Here is an 18,045-nt window from a genome sequence, read left to right on the forward strand (position 1 = left end):
GTATAGGGGTGCATGTGGCTGCAAAAACGTGCGGATGCTTCAACCCCAGCTGGTACAGGGTGCATGTAAAAACGTGCATGTGCATGCAAAAACGTGCGCGTGCTCCAACTGGAATAGGGGTGCGTGTGCCTGCAAAAACGTATGAGTGCTCCAACGGGTATAGGGGTGCGTGTGCCTACATAAACGTGCGGGTGCTTCAACCCCAGCTGATATAGGGGTGCATGTGCCTGCAAAGCCGTGCGAATGCTCCAACGGGTACAGGGGTGCGTGTGCCTGCAAAAACGGGCGGATGCTTCAACCCCAGCTGGTACAGGGTGCATGTGCCTGCAAAAACGTGCATGTGCATGCCAAAAGGTGCGAGTGCTCCAACTGGCACAGGGGTGCGTGTGCCTGCAAAAAGTGTGAGTGCTCCCACGGGTCCAGGGGTGCGTGTGCCTGCAAAAACGGGCGGATGCTTCAACCCCAGCTGGTACAGGGTGCATGTGCCTGCAAAAACGTGCATGTGCATGCCAAAACGTGCGAGTGCTCCAACCGGCACAGGGGTGCGTGTGCCTGCAAAAACGTGTGCGTGCTCCCACGGGTCCAGGGGTGCGTGTGCCGGCAAAAAACGTGCGGACGCTTCACCCCCAGCTGGCACGGGGTGCATGTAAAAACGTGCGTGTGCATGCCAAAGCGTGCGAGTGCTCCAGCTGGTAAAGGGGTGCGTGTGCCTGCCACGCCGTGCGGATGCTCCACGTGGTATAGGGGTGCGTGTGCCTGCCCAAAACGTGCGGGGGCTCCAACCCGAGCTGGCCGCGGGGTGCGTGCAGGCCGTGGGGGCGGGTCCGAGTGCGGGGGGGGGGGGGGGAAGCCGGTGCGGGCCGGCGGGGCCTAGGGCAGGATGCACGGGGCCGGATGCACCGCCCGCCGGGCCGGGGGGTCGGAAGGGAGGCCGTTCCCCCCGCGCACACACGCGCACACACGCTCGCACACACGCACCTCGGCTCCGATGCAGGCGGCGGCGGCTTCCTCGGCCCCGCGGCGGCTCCGGCGACGCCTGGCGCGCGCCCCCGGGAGAGAGCGCGCGCCTGCGCGCGAGGGAGGTGGGCGGGGGGGGGGGGGCGCGGCGCGCGCGCGGGCGCGAGGGGAGAGAGAGATTGTGCGCAGGCGCACACGAGCTCTCTCTCTCTCCTTCGTCCTCCCCCCCACTCATTCCATTCATTCATTCATGCATTCATTCCTTGATGCCTTCATGCATGCATGCATTCCCTCATGCCTTCATGCATGCATTCGATAATAATAATGTTGGTATTTTGTTAAGCGCTTAATAATGTTGGTATTTGTTAATAATAATAATAATAATGTTGGCATTTGCTAAGCGCTTACTGTGTGCCGAGCACTGTTCTAAGCGCTGGGGGAATACAAGGTGATCAGGTTGTCCCTCATGGGGCCTACAGTGTTCATCCCCATTTTACAGATGAGGTCACTGAGGCACCGAGAAGTGAAGTGACTCGCCCAAAGTCACACAGCTGACAAGTGGTAGAGCCGGGGTTCGAACCCATGACCTCTGACTCCAAAGCCCGTGCTCTTTCCAGTGAGCCACGCTTAGCGCTTATTTGTTAAGCGCTTACTATGTGCCGAGCACTGTTCTAAGCGCTGGGGTAGACACAGGGGAATCAGGTTGTCCCACGTGGGGCTCACAGTCTTCATCCCCATTTTCCAGATGAGGGAACTGAGGCACGGAGAAGTGAAGTGACTTGCCCACAGTCACCCAGCCGACAAGTGGCAGAGCTGGGATTCGAACTCATGAGCCCTGACTCCAAAGCCCGTGCTCTTTCCACTGAGCCACGGATGTGCCGAGCACTGTTCTAAGCGCTGGGGGAGACATAGGGGGAATCAGGCTGTCCCACGTGGGGCTCACAGTCTTCATCCCCCTTTTCCAGATGAGGGAACTGAGGCACCGAGAAGTAATAATAATGTTGGTATTTGTTAAGCGCTTACTATGTGCAGAGCACTGTTCTAAGCGCTGGGGGAGACACAGGGGAATCAGGTTGTCCCACATGGGGCTCACAGTCTTCATCCCCATTTTACAGATGAGGTAACTGAGGCCCACTGAGCCACGCATGCGTGCATGCATTCATTCAGGCGTGCAGGCATTCAGGCATTCATGAGAAACAGCGTGGCGTGGTGGAAAGAGCACGGGCTTGGGAGTCAGGGCTCATGAGTTCGAATCCCAGCGCTGCCACTTGTCAGCTGGGTGACTATGGGCAAGTCACTTCACTTCTCTGTGCCTCAGTTCCCTCATCTGTAAAATGGGGATGAAGACTGTGAGCCCCACGTGGGACAACCCGATTCCCTTGTGTCTACCCCAGCGCTTAGAACAGTGCTCGGCACATAGTAACCGCTTAACAAATACCAACATTATTCATGCATTCACGCATTCATTCGATGGTATCTCCCGAGGGCTGACTCCGCGCAGAGCACTGGACTCAGCGCGGGGAAGGGTTAGGGCACGGATAGAGATCATCCAGTAGTATTGAGCGCTCACTCTGTGCAGAGCACTGGACTCGGCGCCGGGAATGGACAGTTAGGGCACGGATAGAGATCATTCAATAGTATTGAGGGCCGACTCTGTGCAGAGCGCTGGACTCAGCGCTGGGACTGGACAGTTCGGCCACAGATAGAGACCATTCAATAGTATTGAAGGTTGACTCTGTGCAGAGCACTGGGATAGAGACCATTCAATAGTCTTTCTTGAGCGCTCCCTTTGTGCAGAGCACTGGACTCAGCGCTGGGAATGGACAGTTCGGCCACAGATAGAGACCATTCAATAGTATTGAAGGTTGACTCTGTGCAGAGCACTGGACTCAGCGCTGGGAATGGACAGTTAGGGCACGGATAGAGACCATTCAATGATTAGACTGTAAGCCCATCAAAGGGCAGGGACTGTCTCTATCTGTTACCGATTTGCCCATTCCAAGCGCTTAGTACAGTGCTCTGCACATAGTAAGTGCTCAATAAATACTATTGAATGAATGAATGAATTTCTTGAGCGCTCACTCTGTGCAGAGCACTGGACTCAGCAATGGGAATGGTCAGTTCGGGCACGGATAGAGACCATTCAATAGTATTGAGGGCTGACTCTGTGCAGAGCACTGGACTCAGCGCCGGGAATGGACAGTTCGGCCACAGATAGAGGCCATCCCTGCCCAGTGACGGGCTCACAGTCTAATTGGGGGAGACAGACGGCAGAGCCAAACGGAACAAAACATAAACAAGACATCATCGAGATAAATAGAATCAAGGGGATGTACACCTCATTAACAAAATAAAGAGGGTGATAAATAATATATACAAATGAGCACAGCACTGAGGGGAGGGAGGAGGGGGAGGAGCAGAGGGTGCAGGGGAGCAGAGGGAAAAGGGGCAGCTCACTGTGGGAAGGCCTCTTGGAGGAGGTGAGCTCTCAGTAGGGCTTTGAAGAGGGGAAGAGAGTTAGTTTGGCGGAGGTGAGGAGGGAGGGCGTTCCGGGACAGCGGTAGGACGTGGGCCAGAGGTCGACGGCGGGATAGGCGTGAACAGGGGACAGTGAGGAGGTGAGTGGCAGGGGAGCAGAGCGTACGGGGTGGACAGTAGAAAGAGAGAAGGGAGGCGAGGTAGGAGGAGGCAAGGTGATGGAGAGTTTTGAAGCCACCTCTCTGCTGGGTCACCCTCATCCATCATCCCGTAGGCCCTTCCTATGTGCCAAACCCTGTTGGAAGGGCCGGGGCAGGTACAAGGTCGTCATCGTCCTAATGACGATGATAATGAGCCGCCAAAAGGGCCTCGGCCTGGAATGGATGGAGAAGCAGGCCGGCGTGGTGGGTAGAGCATGGACCCGGGAGTCAGAAGGGCATGGGTTCTGATGCCGGCAGAGCCACTGGTCTGGGGTGTGACCTTGGGCAAGTCACTACACTTCTCTGGGCCTTCGTTACCTCATCTGGAAAGTGGGGATGAAGACTGTGAGCTCCATGTGGGACAACCTGAATACCTTGTGTCTACCCCAGTGTTTAAAACAGTATTTGGCCCAGAGAAAGCGCTTAACGAATACCATAATTATTATTATTATTATTATTATTATTAAGCCCTATGAGCCCCACGTGGGACAACCTCATCACCTTTATCCTCCCCAGCGCTTAGAACAGTGCTTCACACGCCATAAGCGCTTCAGTGCCATCATTATTATTATTACTATTAAGTGCTTACTATGTGCTGAGCACTGTTCTAAGCGCTGGGGGGGGGGGGAGAATAGAAGATCATCAGGCTGTCCCACGTGGGGCTCACAGTCTTCACATCCATTTTACAGATGAGGTCACTGAGGCACAGAGAAGCCAAGTGTCTTGCCCAAAGTCACACAGCTGATCAGTGGCAGAGCGGGGATTAGAACCCATGACCTCTAACTCCCAAGCCCAGGCTGCTTCTCTAATTCCGCTTGCACTAAGATAAGAAATACCATCATTATTATTAAGTGCTTCCTATGTGCCAGGCACTATAGTAAGGACTTAACAAATACCATTCTTATTATTATGCACTTACTATGTACCAGGCACTGTCCTAAGCGCTGGGGTGGATATAGCATGGCCTAGTGGCAAGAGCACGGGTTTGGGAGTCAGAGGTCATGGGTTCTAATGCCGACACTGCCACTTACCAGCTGTATGATTTGGGGCAAGTCACTTAACTTCTCTGTGCCTTAGTTACCTCGACTGTAAAAGGGGGATTAAGTCTGTGAGCCCCACATGGGGCAACCTGATCACCTTGTGTCTACCCCAGCGTTTACAACAGTGCTTGGCATACTGTAAGCACTTCACAAATACCATCGTCATTATTATATAAGCAAACCAGGTGGGACAAAGCCCCTGTTCTGCGTGGGGCTCACTTCTGACTTCCAGGCCCTTGTTCTATACACTACGCCGCTGCTTTCTTAACAAATACCAGAATTATTATAATTATTATTATTTCCTTAGGGCCAGACAGGTCCCCAGAGGTCAACGTGTCGGAGGGGCCGAGGCTACCCAGCGACCCAGGTGGCAATTACAGTCACCGCTCCGGCCGCGCAGGCCACCGACGTGATCACTGCAAGGGCCTAAAATAAAGTGGCAGGTGCTGCATCATCCTGCCAGCTCAGCATTTCCCCCGACTAGCTGGAAGAGTGAATAATTCAAAGAGGGAAAACCCTGCTCCCTAGTGCTATTAGATTTCCCTCTCCATGCAGGGCGGCCTAATGGATAGAGTTCCGGCCTGGGAGTCGGAGGACCTGGGTTATAATTCCGGCTCCACCACCTGTCTGCTGTGCCACCTTGACCAAGTGACTTCACTTCTCTGTGCCTCAGTTCCCTCAGCTGTAAAATGGGGATTAAGCCCCATGTGGGACCATGGACTGTGTCCAACCTGATTACCTTGTATCTACCCCAGTGCTTAGTACAGTGCTTGGCACCTGGTAAGCACATAACAAATACCATTAAAAATAGCTTCACCCCAAGAAATCATAATTGGGCCACATCTCATCTGCTTTTTTTAAGAGGGAACACCTTCTATGCAATCAATAGTATCACTAGGAAAAGTATTCACAACCTACTGCTGGCAGAACACTTGAGGAAATGTCATAGGGTTTCAAAGATGCCACTTGATCACCATTTTCAAGAAAAAAGGAGAGGAAGAATTGTAGACACCCACGGTATCTCATAGCCAACGGTCTCTTGAACTGACTACTGAGAACATCACTGACCATGTGCTCCTAGAATCACAATACAGTTTCGGGTAATTGGGGGACAGATCAAATATGTTTTTTGCTGTAATTCAAGTATAGAAAAAAGAGGGGGGAATAACATCAAGATTTCTAATCAGAGATGTAGACTATACAAAGCATCAGTAGATGCAGATTTTTGCAACTTTTAGAAAACATCTGGCTGTTCTGAAACGTTTTTCAGGATCCAAATTCTACTTCACTCTCCCCATCTTCAAAGGCTTACTGAAGGCCTATCACCTCCAAGAGGTCAACCTTGACTAAACTCGCATTTCCTTTTCTCCCTCTCCCTCTGAGTCACCCTGACTTGCTTCCTTTATTCCACACCCCCAGCCCCACAGCACTTATGTACATATCCGTAATTGATTTATGTATTTATATGTCTGTCTCCCCCTCTAGACTGTAAGCTCGTTGTGGGCAGGGAATGTGTCCCGTGTCGTACTCTCCCAAGCACTTAGTACAGCGCTCTGTATACAGTAAGTGCTTAATAAATATGACTGATTGGTACTTCATGATGATGTGGTTGGCTTCATCAGAATGGAAAGAACTTTCTCAGAGCTTATCCCCATTAGTACTCAATCAATTGTATTGATTGAGTACTTAGTGTGCAGAGCACCGTACTCTGCGCTAGGAAGAGTACAATATAACAGAGTTGGTAGACCTGTTTCCTGCCCACAATGAGCTTACATGTTAAATCTGATGGAATGGTAATAAAATATGGTATAGTATATAAAGTATATGTGCTATTAAAAAAATAATAACTTGTGGAAATAAGCAGGGCTGGTGTAATATTGTTCAACATGGGCATGCTCAGCACAAGAAATCTGTATGTTTATGCCAGAATATGAGCCTGGCCCCGGGACACTTTCGATTCTAAAGACTGAAAGAATCATCAAAAGTTCTTGAGTCACTCACTCAGAAACTCTTCTTTGCTGATGTCTGGATTGAGGAAGGTCACACACAGACAAATGATTATGAACCACTTCTCAGAAATCAGCAAAGTGCTATGAATTGACAAGAAGTCCAAACAAGGCTGAGGTAAGAACAGTGATAATAACTGGGGTACTTGTTCGCTATTTTCTTATTATGAGCCAACCACTGTATTATTCACTGGGATAGATGCAAGATAATAATAGATAATCAGGTCAGAAATAGTCCCTGCTCCACATGGGGAAAATAGGTATTTAATCCCCATTTTACAGATAAGGTAACTGAGGAACAAAGGAGTTAAGTGACCTTCCCAAGCTCACCCAGCAGGGAGAGGCAGTGCGGCCTAATGGAAAAAGCACAGGCCTGGGAGACAGGGGACCTGGTTCTAATCCTGGCTCCATCAGTTGTCGGCTATGTGAACTTGGGCTTCACTTCTCTGGGCCTCAATTATCTCATCTGTAAAATTGGGATTAAGACTGTGTGCCCCTTGTGGGACATGGACTGCATCCAACCTGATTACCTTGTATCTACCCCAGTGCCTAAGTACAGTGCTTGTTACATAAAATGCTTAAATACCATAAAAAGAAAAATAAAAAGTGGCAGAGCCACGATTAAAAATCCCAGGCTCATGCTCTTTCCACTAGCCACATTGCTTCACTAGGTTACAAAACCACCCTGACACCTGGAAAACCCTACACAAAACCAAGCAGCATAGCACAGCGGATAGAGAACAGGCCTTGGAGTAGGAAGATCATGGCTTCTAATCCTAGCTCCATCACTTCTCTACTGTGTGACCTTGGGCAAATCATTTTACTTCTCTGTGCCTCAGTTACCTCCTCATATGTAAAATGGAGATTGAGACTGTGAGACCCATGTGGGACAGGGACTGTGTCCAACCTACTTTGCTCATATCCATTCCAGTGCTTAGTACAGTGCCTGGTACATAATAAGTGCTTAACAAATATCATTATTATTATTATTATTAAAGAATCAGCTTCAGCAATGCAAAGTTGAATTATAACTGAACTCTGTTATCTGGGTAGCAGGCACTCATCAAGATTCAGGCCAAATTGAAGATATTCGAAGCAATAATAACATATGGACAAACCACAGATGTTACGTTTGATTTACGGAGCAGACTCTCCAACGCCACTTACATACAGGAATTTCTCAACTTTAGATATTTAGAGTTATAATGATCAGGACTTATGCTTCTGAATTTATACTCTTTCAGCTTTGCAGCCTATTGGTTTTACTTCACAACTCTAGCTTCCAGGACGGGGCATGGAAACTGCAGGAGAATAAGGAAACAGTTTTGAAAGAACAATAGGCCGTGAGGGAGGGAGGAGGAAAGAGTTTAAAGAGGGCGAGGAGCAGAGTGGGAGAGGCTAAACGAGGAGGGAGGGTTACCTAATTACCTGGAGGAGTCACTTGGGAGGGTCAAAACGTCGTTTTACTTCAAATGAAATAAAAGTCAGTTACCCTTTTGGGGAACCTGACAATATAAATATCTCAATATAACTATATTACTCTCCTCTAATTGAGTACACAATTCTTGGTAATGTTGGAAGAAGTGGTGTCTAGGAAGATCAGCACCAGATGCTTTAGGTTAAAATTGCAAAAGTACAGCAGTGCAAAGCTTTTACTTGCCCACAATGCAAAAGAGATTGTCAGTCCGTCATTGATCCTGTCAACTAGATCTACAAATCTACACCGATAAAATTTCACTGTCAATAGCATCTCTTCAAATTTAAGGCAAACAAACCAATGCAATCCCTAAGTTTCAGGACTAGTGTTCTAAGTCATTCCTGCTACAATAGGATAGCTGCAATCTTGAAAGTTCAAAAGCAACTGGAATACAGTAGTCCAGCTGACTGGTGCTGACCTAAAGCACAGAGTGAAATTTAAAAAGATTGTGCAAATCAAAAAAAAAAAAATACCCTTGTTTCAAGCAATCTCCAATCTCTGCTACTTTCTCTGACAGTTGTAATTTATCAGACTGACACTGAGAACCAGTTTGCCACAGCTTTAAAAGTTCACTTTCTAGGAAACAATGGCAGCAATATTGCAATTGGTTCCCTGCACAATGCTAATTTATTCCATCTTATTTACTGAGTGCTTACTGTGTGCAGAGCACTGTACTAAGCATCTGATTAATAGCAATGCCACCTAGCGATTCATTGATTCTGCTAGAAGCAAACCTCTGAAGCAGGCATTCCTTCAGAGCCTCATTACAATCTAACCAATTCACAGCCATATTAAGGTACTGATCTTCCCATATTCTTCCACAATATAGGAGGATTTACTAGCTCTATGCCCCTATACTATTTGCAGATTATTATACTAGCTGCTTACAGAGGGTGGTCCACTTAAAGTAATGCCTGCTCTAACCTTGGTCAATATAAACAAAATGTGCTGGGTAACGCAATATAGGGTCTGCTAGTTGGAGGGAGTGGGAGATGAGACATTTGAAATAACAGCTGTTTTAGTATTAAGCTTAAAAAGCAACACGGCCAGTATAACAATTGTATACAGTATAATAATAATTGTAGTATTTGTTAAGTGCTTACTATGTGCCAAGCACTGTACTAAGTGCTGGGGTCGATACAAGATAATCAGGTCCTACATGGGGCTCACAGTCCAAGTAAGTGGGAGAACAGGTTTTGAATCCCCATTTTGCAGATGAGGGAACTGAGTCACAGGTAAGTTAGAGAACTTGCCCAGGGTCACGCAGCAGGCAAGTGGTCGAGCCAGGAGTAGAATCCCAGTCCTCTGACTTCCAGTCCCATGCTCTTTCCACCAAGCCACTTTGCTTCTGGCCTCAAGGCCCTCTGGCCAGTCCATCACCAATCACATTTAATGAGTGCTTACTGTGTGCAGAGCTCTGTACTAAATGCTTGTCTGTTTTGCCCTAGCTATGGCTAGAGTATGGTTGCATCTGTCTTTTCCTAGTGGAGGCTTTCTTTATGCTCCCTTTTATACTAAGGAAAGGGTTGTGCAACCAAGATGGGAAAGTGGCCTGAACACCCAACCTCACTCCATCTTCTGGTCTTCCCTGTCATGTGCCAGGAGATGGAGGTCCATGGGGTTGTTCCCATATGCTAGAGCACAACCTTGGCTGGAAATCCAACTTTGAGCCTGTCCCAACCTGGTTCCAGTTCACTCCTGGCGTGCTACCAACAGCTTTCAATTGCAGAATCTCTCACCACGCTAGAAACAGGGGCCACTCAAGGCCAGCTAGGTTCAGCATTGTGACAACCTGACCCACCTTGTGGGAAGGAGGGCATTCAGATCCCCTCAAGACTAACTGGCCCAGGCATAGCTCAACAATGCACACGAACATCATGCTGACCCTGACACTGAAGCTACAACTGATCTGATAAGTAATAAAGTAACAGAGAAGGGAAAAAGTGATTAAATGTAGGGGTGAAGGTCTATAGGAGGAAAAAAAAATCCAAATTATTTGTCAAAATGAAATACTTCAACTGTGGCCATTTTTAAGTCCCTAGAGCCTTAGGACCTCACTGGATTCAGTCACAAAAACATCCCGCACAAAACATGTGGCTTAAACTGCCTACACCACTGAAACCAGCTTGCTCTGCAAGCCTTGCAAGTCAGGTTTAATCCTGGGCAGATTGCAAAAATCTGGGCTGCTCAAGCAGGATTTTTATCTTGGGCTGGGAAAATGTCATCAACATAAGTAGGAACTACTGTAAAGGCACTGCAAGGTGGTATCAGGTGACTCATACAAGCAGAGAGGCAGAGAAAGAGAGAGCTGCTGACAGAACAATTAGGCAGCACTGAGCCATAAGATTTTGCACACCAGGGAATGAACCATTGGGATCAGACTGAACCTATAGAAGGAAAAAGAGCAAATGAAATTTTCCTCAGTCTGAGAAGTGATCTATCTAATGCTTGAACCTTTAGAAGATGCTCTATTTATATTCTGTACAGGACCTTAAATGTCGTTGAAGCCAAATAGCGGCAACAAATTGTAACATCTCACATTTATTGGAAGTTCATGAGCTTGGCACATAATAAGTGCTTAATACCATAATCATTAATTATTATGTTTTAGTAAGGGACTGAGGGGATCATAAATCAGTGTAGCAGATCAGTAACAAACATGACACTAAATAGAACATTTATATCCATACCAGTAAGTTATCACTCAATCCCTTAGTGGCATATAGAAGAACCAGCACACGTGATCAGTATCTTTCTTCTTCCTGCCCCTCTTAACTATGAATTTGTCCTCTCTCTATCCCATCTAGTTGTCCAAAGGTAAAGCCCAAAACATATAAAATGGATTTAAACATCACAATTCATGCACTAGTCATTTACAGGAAAGCTTAAAAACTAAGTAAGCTAAATAAATCATCTCCTTGATCCCTATCACATCACCTAGTCCAGCATTTCTCAAACTAGAGGTTCAAAATTCCCAAGGAGATCACGGTGGAACCACAGTGAGGACATAACACTACCACTATGGTGGAGCAGCAGCAGGTATTTTTTCCAAATGATATTTGTTAAACGCTTACTAAGTTCCAGACACTGAACTAAGCACTGGGGCAGATACAAGCTAGTCAGGTTGGACAGAGTCCATGTCCCACGTGGAACTCACAATCTTAATCCTTATTTCACAGATGAGATAACACACAGAGACGTTTGATGGAGGTGGCTAAATGAAGGCTACAAAAATAGGGTGAATGGGTACTTTCCATTCCATGAAACTTCTCCCCTGCTCTTACTCCCTCAAAGATAGGGCTAGATTAACTCTTCTGTGGGTCCAGGAATATAGGGCCTCCAATTTGATCTGTAATGCTAGTATGTCATGCTGTTCTGGGTTGATTTGCCCTGACGCAATGTTCTGGAGGGAACCCAAAAACCCCTCACAGGGCTAAAGTAGATTTTGACGTGATGCCATGTGCCAGTAGTAGAAACACATATTATATGTGATGTTTTGGGGGCCCCTGTCAGCCCAAGCACCAGCTCCCAAATCCCCCACATTAATCTGTCCCCACTCCTAGCCTTCATGACCTATTGTGATTCTGGAAGAGAGGCTAAAACCTTGGGTCAATCAGCAGCTTTTGCTGGTGGTAGCATATTGATGTCAAACTGGGGTTGGGGGGGGAGTTTGTCAGGGTGGGCAGAGGGAGGGTTGTTGGGTTAGACTCATGATAAGGGTAGAAGGAGAAGAGAAAAGAGATAAAGTGGGACTCGGGGGGGATTACAAAGTGTAAAAGTGACTGGTTCTTAAATATCACAAGTCTTTACCAACTGCCCTTTCATCAGAATTCTATAATGTCTCACTTAATTTCATAGCCCCTCGAGGTGATCTGCACTAAAGAAAAACTTGAGACAATTATCTGAAGTCCCTACAGTGAAAATCTATTTCTATAGCTCTGTCCTTGCACTTCATTAAACATATTATGATGATTATTTGGACGAAAGCAAAAACTTCCTTCCACTTAGACTGTGAGCCTGCATGGGGCAGGGATTATCTCTGAAGCCACTTAGCTTCAATCTGATGCATGTTTTCACTACGCTAGGGAATTAAGTAACATTCATATCATATGCATGCCTTCTGCACCACGATCCTTTCCACGGTGTTCATTGGGAACTTAACCCCTACATTATAGAACTGAATACATCTTATATCTTCCCCAGCTCTTGGTGCATTATAAGCACTTAATAATGATGATCATTTACGAAAATGATAAAAACTATTCTCATCTTCCCTAGTGCCACAGCAAGATTTGGTAAGCTAGGTGCAAGTTCCTTAGGCCCTCACTCATCTTGGCTTTTTGACCAGTAGTTGCATGCATTCCCCTGATTTCATTAAACCACCCTGAAATTCCCTACCACCCCAGCCACATCCTTATTTGCCTATCACCCTCAAACTCAGCACCAAGAAAGGAGACAGAAAAGGGTCATTCACTGAGGCATCAGGGGAAAGAAAGGGAATGTCATAGCACGGCAGGAGTCAAAACCCTGAAAATGACTTTTCCCAGTCAACTCCCTCTTCCAGAGTTATAAAGTTCAGCAGGTTGGCTTTAAACTGTGAGTCCCATATGGGATAAGGACTGTCCAACCTGATTATCTTGTATCTATTTCATTGCTTTGTACAGTGCTTGACATGAAAAAACATTTAAATATCACAATTACTTAGAAGAACCTAATGTTTTTATAAGTGGCTTAATATGTGACTACCCATTTGGATGTTACTCCATGGAAGAGGTAACATCAGAACATTTGTGACATCATTCTCTCTGAAATTAATGCATTCAAAGCAAAGCTACACTATGTCACTTTTTAATTTCCTTTAGATTCTTGTGCAACATCACACATGATTCTCTAATTATTCAGAATAATAATAACACCTAAACAAAACAAACCATCCTTGTAAGGAGGGATGGGGATGAAAAAGAAAAAGCAAAGTACTGAGAAAATATTTGTTCACTCAAGCACACATATACACACACACCCACACAGACTCTGAGGTTCATTTAGTTCTCAGGAGCTAAGCAGCATAGCCCAGTGGAAAGAGAACCTGGGTCCTAATCCCAGCTCTTCCTCTTGCCTGCTGTGTGGTCTTGGGCAAGTCACTTACTTCTCTGAGCCTCAGTTTTTTCATCTGCAAAATGGGGGATTCATTACCTGTCCTCCCTTCTTTTAAGATTGTGAGCCTTGTGAGGGATAGGGACTGTGACCAATCTGATTAATTCGGGTCTACACTAGCATTTAGAACAATACTTAACGAATAGTAAGCACTTAACAAATACCACAGTTATTATTATTACTATTCTCCTTTGGTGTTTGCATTTCTGGCTTTTCTGCTGAAAGTAGAAAAGTATAAGATAAAGTCAAAGTAAGGGTATTGATTGAACACTTCCTGAGTAAAATGCATTCTGGGTAGTGCTTGGCAAGTACAACAGAAGCGTAAGACGTATTCATGCCTACAAGGAGCTTACAAAGTACTTCTAAAAAATCTGTCTCCACCAAGAGGCACTCCTTGGCCAATCCCCCATCTTCCTAGTCATTCCACTTCTCATCCACCTTAACACTCATGACCGGCTCTGCCACAAGTCGGCTATGTGACCTTGGGCAAGCCGCTTAACTTCTCTATGCCTCAGTTACCTCATCTGTAAAATGGGGATCAAGACTGTGAGCCCCAGGTGGGTTAGGGACTGTGTCTAACCTGATTACCTTATATCTGCCTCAGTGCTTAAAACAGTGCTTGGCATATAGTGAGTGCTTAAACACCATAATTATCATTATTATTTATTTAGTATTCACAGGAAGTACTTGTTTTTACCATTTATAATTATGCTCCTTTTATGCATTTGCTGTATAATTAAGTATCCAATAAATATTTAACAAAATATGTCCCTTTGCCTCCTCCATTAGACTGAAAGTTCCTCGAGGTCGGGCACCATGCCGTTACATGTTCAGAAGTACTTAAGTACAGTCCCCCGAAACTCTAAACTTGTGGGCAGGAAATATGTCTACCAACTCTGTAATACTGTACTCCCTCAAGTGCTTAGTACAGTGTTCTGCACTCAGTAAATGCTCAATAAATATGACTAAGTGATGTGCAGTACACCCAATAGTGCTCAGTAGATGCTATTGATGAAGATGTGGATAGGAGAGCCTTCTCAGGTCACAGAGAGACAGTTGCAGGCTCACAGTTCTCAACCAAAAATCCATTTTTTCACAGGTTTGAACAAGTGGCTTTGAGCAGATTCTGAAATATTAAAGCAGAAGCAATCGGTGACACTCTGGGAGCCTAAGTGGTGCTATTAAGGTGGAAGGGCCTAGAAAAGGTGCCTTAAACAATGCTTGCCTCACCAAACTCAGCCACACTAACACCCAAGAGTAGATCCCACATTCATTCTTTCACCTGAGTTTTACTTCTTGCCAATCTCCTTATGGTTTGAGAGAAAAGGAAACGAAGCCTCAATTTCTCCCTCTGTAAAATGGGGATAGTAATAATACCTGAACCCTATCTTGCAAGGGTGTTGTGGGGAGAAAATTAAAATAACTAATGCAGCATGCTTTGGAGATAAAAGCATCAAATAGAAACTCTGAGAAGTTGCGTGGCTTGGTGGATAGAGCACAGGACTGGAAGTCAGATGGATCTGGGTTCTAATCCAGCCCCTGCCACTTGTCTGCTGAGTGAACTTGGACAAGTCACTTAATTTCTCTGTGCTCAGCTACCTCATTTGTAAAATGGGGATTAATAAAGTGAGCCCCCATGTGGGATATGGACTGTGTCCAACCTTATTAGCTTGTATCTACCCTGGCACTTACTACAGCACCTGGCACATAGTAAGCACTTAAATACCATAAAAAATAAAAATAGGCACAATTAGTTCCAGGATTTCTCCTGTGAGGGAGGAGGGGAGATGATAGGGAAAGTGGAAGGACACGGGGAAAGGAAAAGTTGGGTTTTGTGTCCTAAAGTCAGGCCACTGGATTCAGAAGAAAATAAACAAAAAAAACCCCACCAAAAACCAGATTCCCAGAACATTTGATTAGTTACACTCTATAGTGGTATAATGGATTAATTCAAAACCTACATTGAGAATCCAAGATGAATACAGGAAAGATGATGCGTGGCAGAGTTCAGACTGCTTCTGGGTGGGATAGGTCTTCTGTCTGCCTTCAAATACCCCATGCACCTATAGGTAAACAAACACATCATTATGGCACTGTTTGCGTTGCCATGGAGACCAGACCAGACCCTATTATGAAGTTTCTGATTACCAGTAAGAATTTAGAAGGCAATAATTGAAAGGAGGACAAGTTGTAGCTGCCTTGTTTCAAAACTTCTTTGCCATCATCTTGATGGAAATAGAAGCTATCTCTGTAAACAATGAGTCCTTCTTAGGTGTCCTTGAATACTTTATCCGAGCCCCCAAGAGGTTATCAGAGGTGACTAAGCAGCTTTGGATATTGTGACTGCTGGTAGCTATTGGAGGCTCAGCTACAGAGTAACAAATAATCCCTCCCACTGTTAAAATTGCTGCTTTAACCAGTACTGTAGTGCATAAGTTTCTTTGACTGACAACAGTCACATGGTGCGGCTCTATGTGCTCGGAAATCGTAACCTTCACTGTATTCCCTGAAAGTGACGGATGCCGTAAATATTGTTACAACATGGATGACCACTCCTGAGGTTAAATATAACTAACAGTTGAAGAGAGAACAATATCCGAGTTCTGGGACAATAAACCCAGGATCTTTCGATTAGTGAAGGTTGGTCTGCCTGTCCTTCATGTTAGCTTGTAGCTTTTATCTAAAAGCTGCGGAGGGTGTTCCAAACCTCAAAGTGCTGGGTAAAAGAGGTAAACTGGGGCTTCAAAAGTTTAGTAGGACTCATTGCATGTCCAAGACGCTCCCTCCCTGCGAGCCCCTTTGGCTCATATTTATTGAGCACTTACCGTGTGCAGAGCACTGAACTAAGTGCTTGAGAGAGTACAGTTTAACAGAGTTGGTGCACACGTTCCCTGCCCACAATCAGCTTACAATCTAGAGGACAAGACAGACACTAATACAAATAAATTTCTGATATAAGTGCTCTGGGGAGGAGGGAAGGGTGAATGAAGCATTCAATAAAGACTGAGGGAGGGGTGACCTAAGGGTAGTCTGATCTGACTACTTTTTATCTATCCTGTTCTCCCTCCTACTTAGACTGTGAGCCCAACGTGGAACGGGAACTGTGTCCAACCCGATTTACTTGTATCTTTCCCAGCTCTTTAGAACAGTGATTGACACATAGAAATGTTTAAATATACCACTACCTCTAACAATAATAATAACAATAATACCCCAGCATTTAGTGCAGTGCTGGGCACATAGTAAGTACTTAAATTCCACAAAAAATAAATCTTTTACTCTGCCAATTTCTGTTAGCAGCTGGTGAAGGAAACAGTTACGCAATTTCTAAGAGAGCAGCTCCATTCAGCAATAAATAACAGTTGTTAGAATTCTTTCTACATTTAAAAATAAGATTGGCAAGATTATAGAAGAAGGAACCCAGAAAAGATTAGGAGGAAATCAGAGCCAACTCGACCTACCATTTCAGAGTGAATCAGGATCCGTCCTTGCTTAGAAATGACTTCCGTGCTTTTCAAGAAGCATCAGGGTTAGGGCTGTAACAGCACTGCAGTCTGCCTGATGGAATATTACTGGCAGCTGTGACGTTTCCAGATGATTTATCTGTATGTCAACTGCCCTTTTTAGACAAGAGACATAGGGAGAGTTACTCTTATCCCATTCCCTTTAATTTCATCCACATGCCTCAGCCCTGTTATGCAGCCTTTTAAAACCTGTGGAGAAACGTAGCAGACTTCAGTTGCTCAAAAGGCTTAATCAACAGTCAATCAATGGAATTTATGGAGCATCTGGGTGCAAAACACTGTACTAAGTGACTCCAACTTTTTTTTAGGGCAATTCATATGATTTTTGTTGTTGTTGTGAAAAAACATATAAAGAGTGAGAGGCCAGTAATCGACTACAGCATATAAAAAGATAACCAGTCTTTCAAGGAATTTCCATCAAAAGATACCAAAGAACACAGGATACATTCTCCCGGTTTCCAACCCTAGTTCCATAAAGCAGAATATGTTCTCGCTTCAGGGAGGCTGAAAGAAAGAGAGCCACTTTGAATGACCAACTAGGCCAGCTAGAACATCCAGATCTTGAATCAGATGGGATCTTATTAGTCAATCAATCAGTGGATTTTATTGAGTGCTTACTATATGCAGAGCACTGTACTAAGCACTCGGGAGAGTACAATACAATACAATTAGCAGACATATTCCCTGCCCATAAGGAGCTTACAGTCTACAGATCTTATCAGAGTCAGGGGTGTCCAACTTCTTGTTTTGAGCATGAAGCAAAAAGGGATTTTAGTGGGGAATGAAGGCTGCTTAGGGACAGACTTCAAGTCACTGGAGAAGCAACATGACCTAATGGATAGAGCACAGGCCTGGGAGTCAGAAGGACCTGGGTTCTAATCCTGGCTCCACCATTTGTTTGATGTGTGATACTGGCCAAGTTACTTCACTTCTCTGTGCCTCAGTTCTCTCATCTGTACAAGGGGGAATAAAACTGTATGACTGTGAGCCCTCTGTGGAACATGAACTGTATCCCACCTGATTACCTTGTATCTACCCCAGTACTTAGTACAGTGCCTGGCATATAGCAAACACTTTACAAATACCATTTTAAAAAGTTCATGTAAGAACACACCCATATTTCCAGCCTTTTACAGGGAGATTAGCCTGTCTTTTACAGGGAATAATCAGGGAGATTATTGCTCTTATTTACACCACATGAGGGCTGAC

At 45.5% G+C, this 18,045-nt stretch overlaps 1 protein-coding gene across 6 annotated transcripts in view; it reads right to left on the reverse strand.

The window, feature by feature from the left end:
• CLIP4 (CAP-Gly domain containing linker protein family member 4) overlaps positions 1-16,911 on the reverse strand; it is a 54,025-nt gene extending 37,114 nt beyond the window's left edge. For 2 of the 6 annotated variants that reach the window (XM_007667068.4, XM_007667067.4), the window contains exons 1-2: positions 16,774-16,911; positions 15,274-15,375 (exon numbers count right to left, since the gene is read on the reverse strand). The gene's annotated coding sequence lies outside the window, so the exon portion shown is untranslated. Of the gene's footprint in view, positions 1-978; positions 1,024-6,676; positions 6,696-15,273; positions 15,376-16,773 lie in introns of those variants that run through there. The other 4 variants (XM_007667069.4, XM_001509416.5, XM_029072441.1 and 1 more) reach the window with 3 other exon arrangements.
• Positions 16,912-18,045: the final 1,134 nt, after the last annotated feature.

This window comes from Ornithorhynchus anatinus, chromosome 9 (assembly GCF_004115215.2).
Source record: "Ornithorhynchus anatinus isolate Pmale09 chromosome 9, mOrnAna1.pri.v4, whole genome shotgun sequence".
In the NCBI taxonomy this organism is placed as follows: Eukaryota; Metazoa; Chordata; class Mammalia; order Monotremata; family Ornithorhynchidae; genus Ornithorhynchus; species Ornithorhynchus anatinus.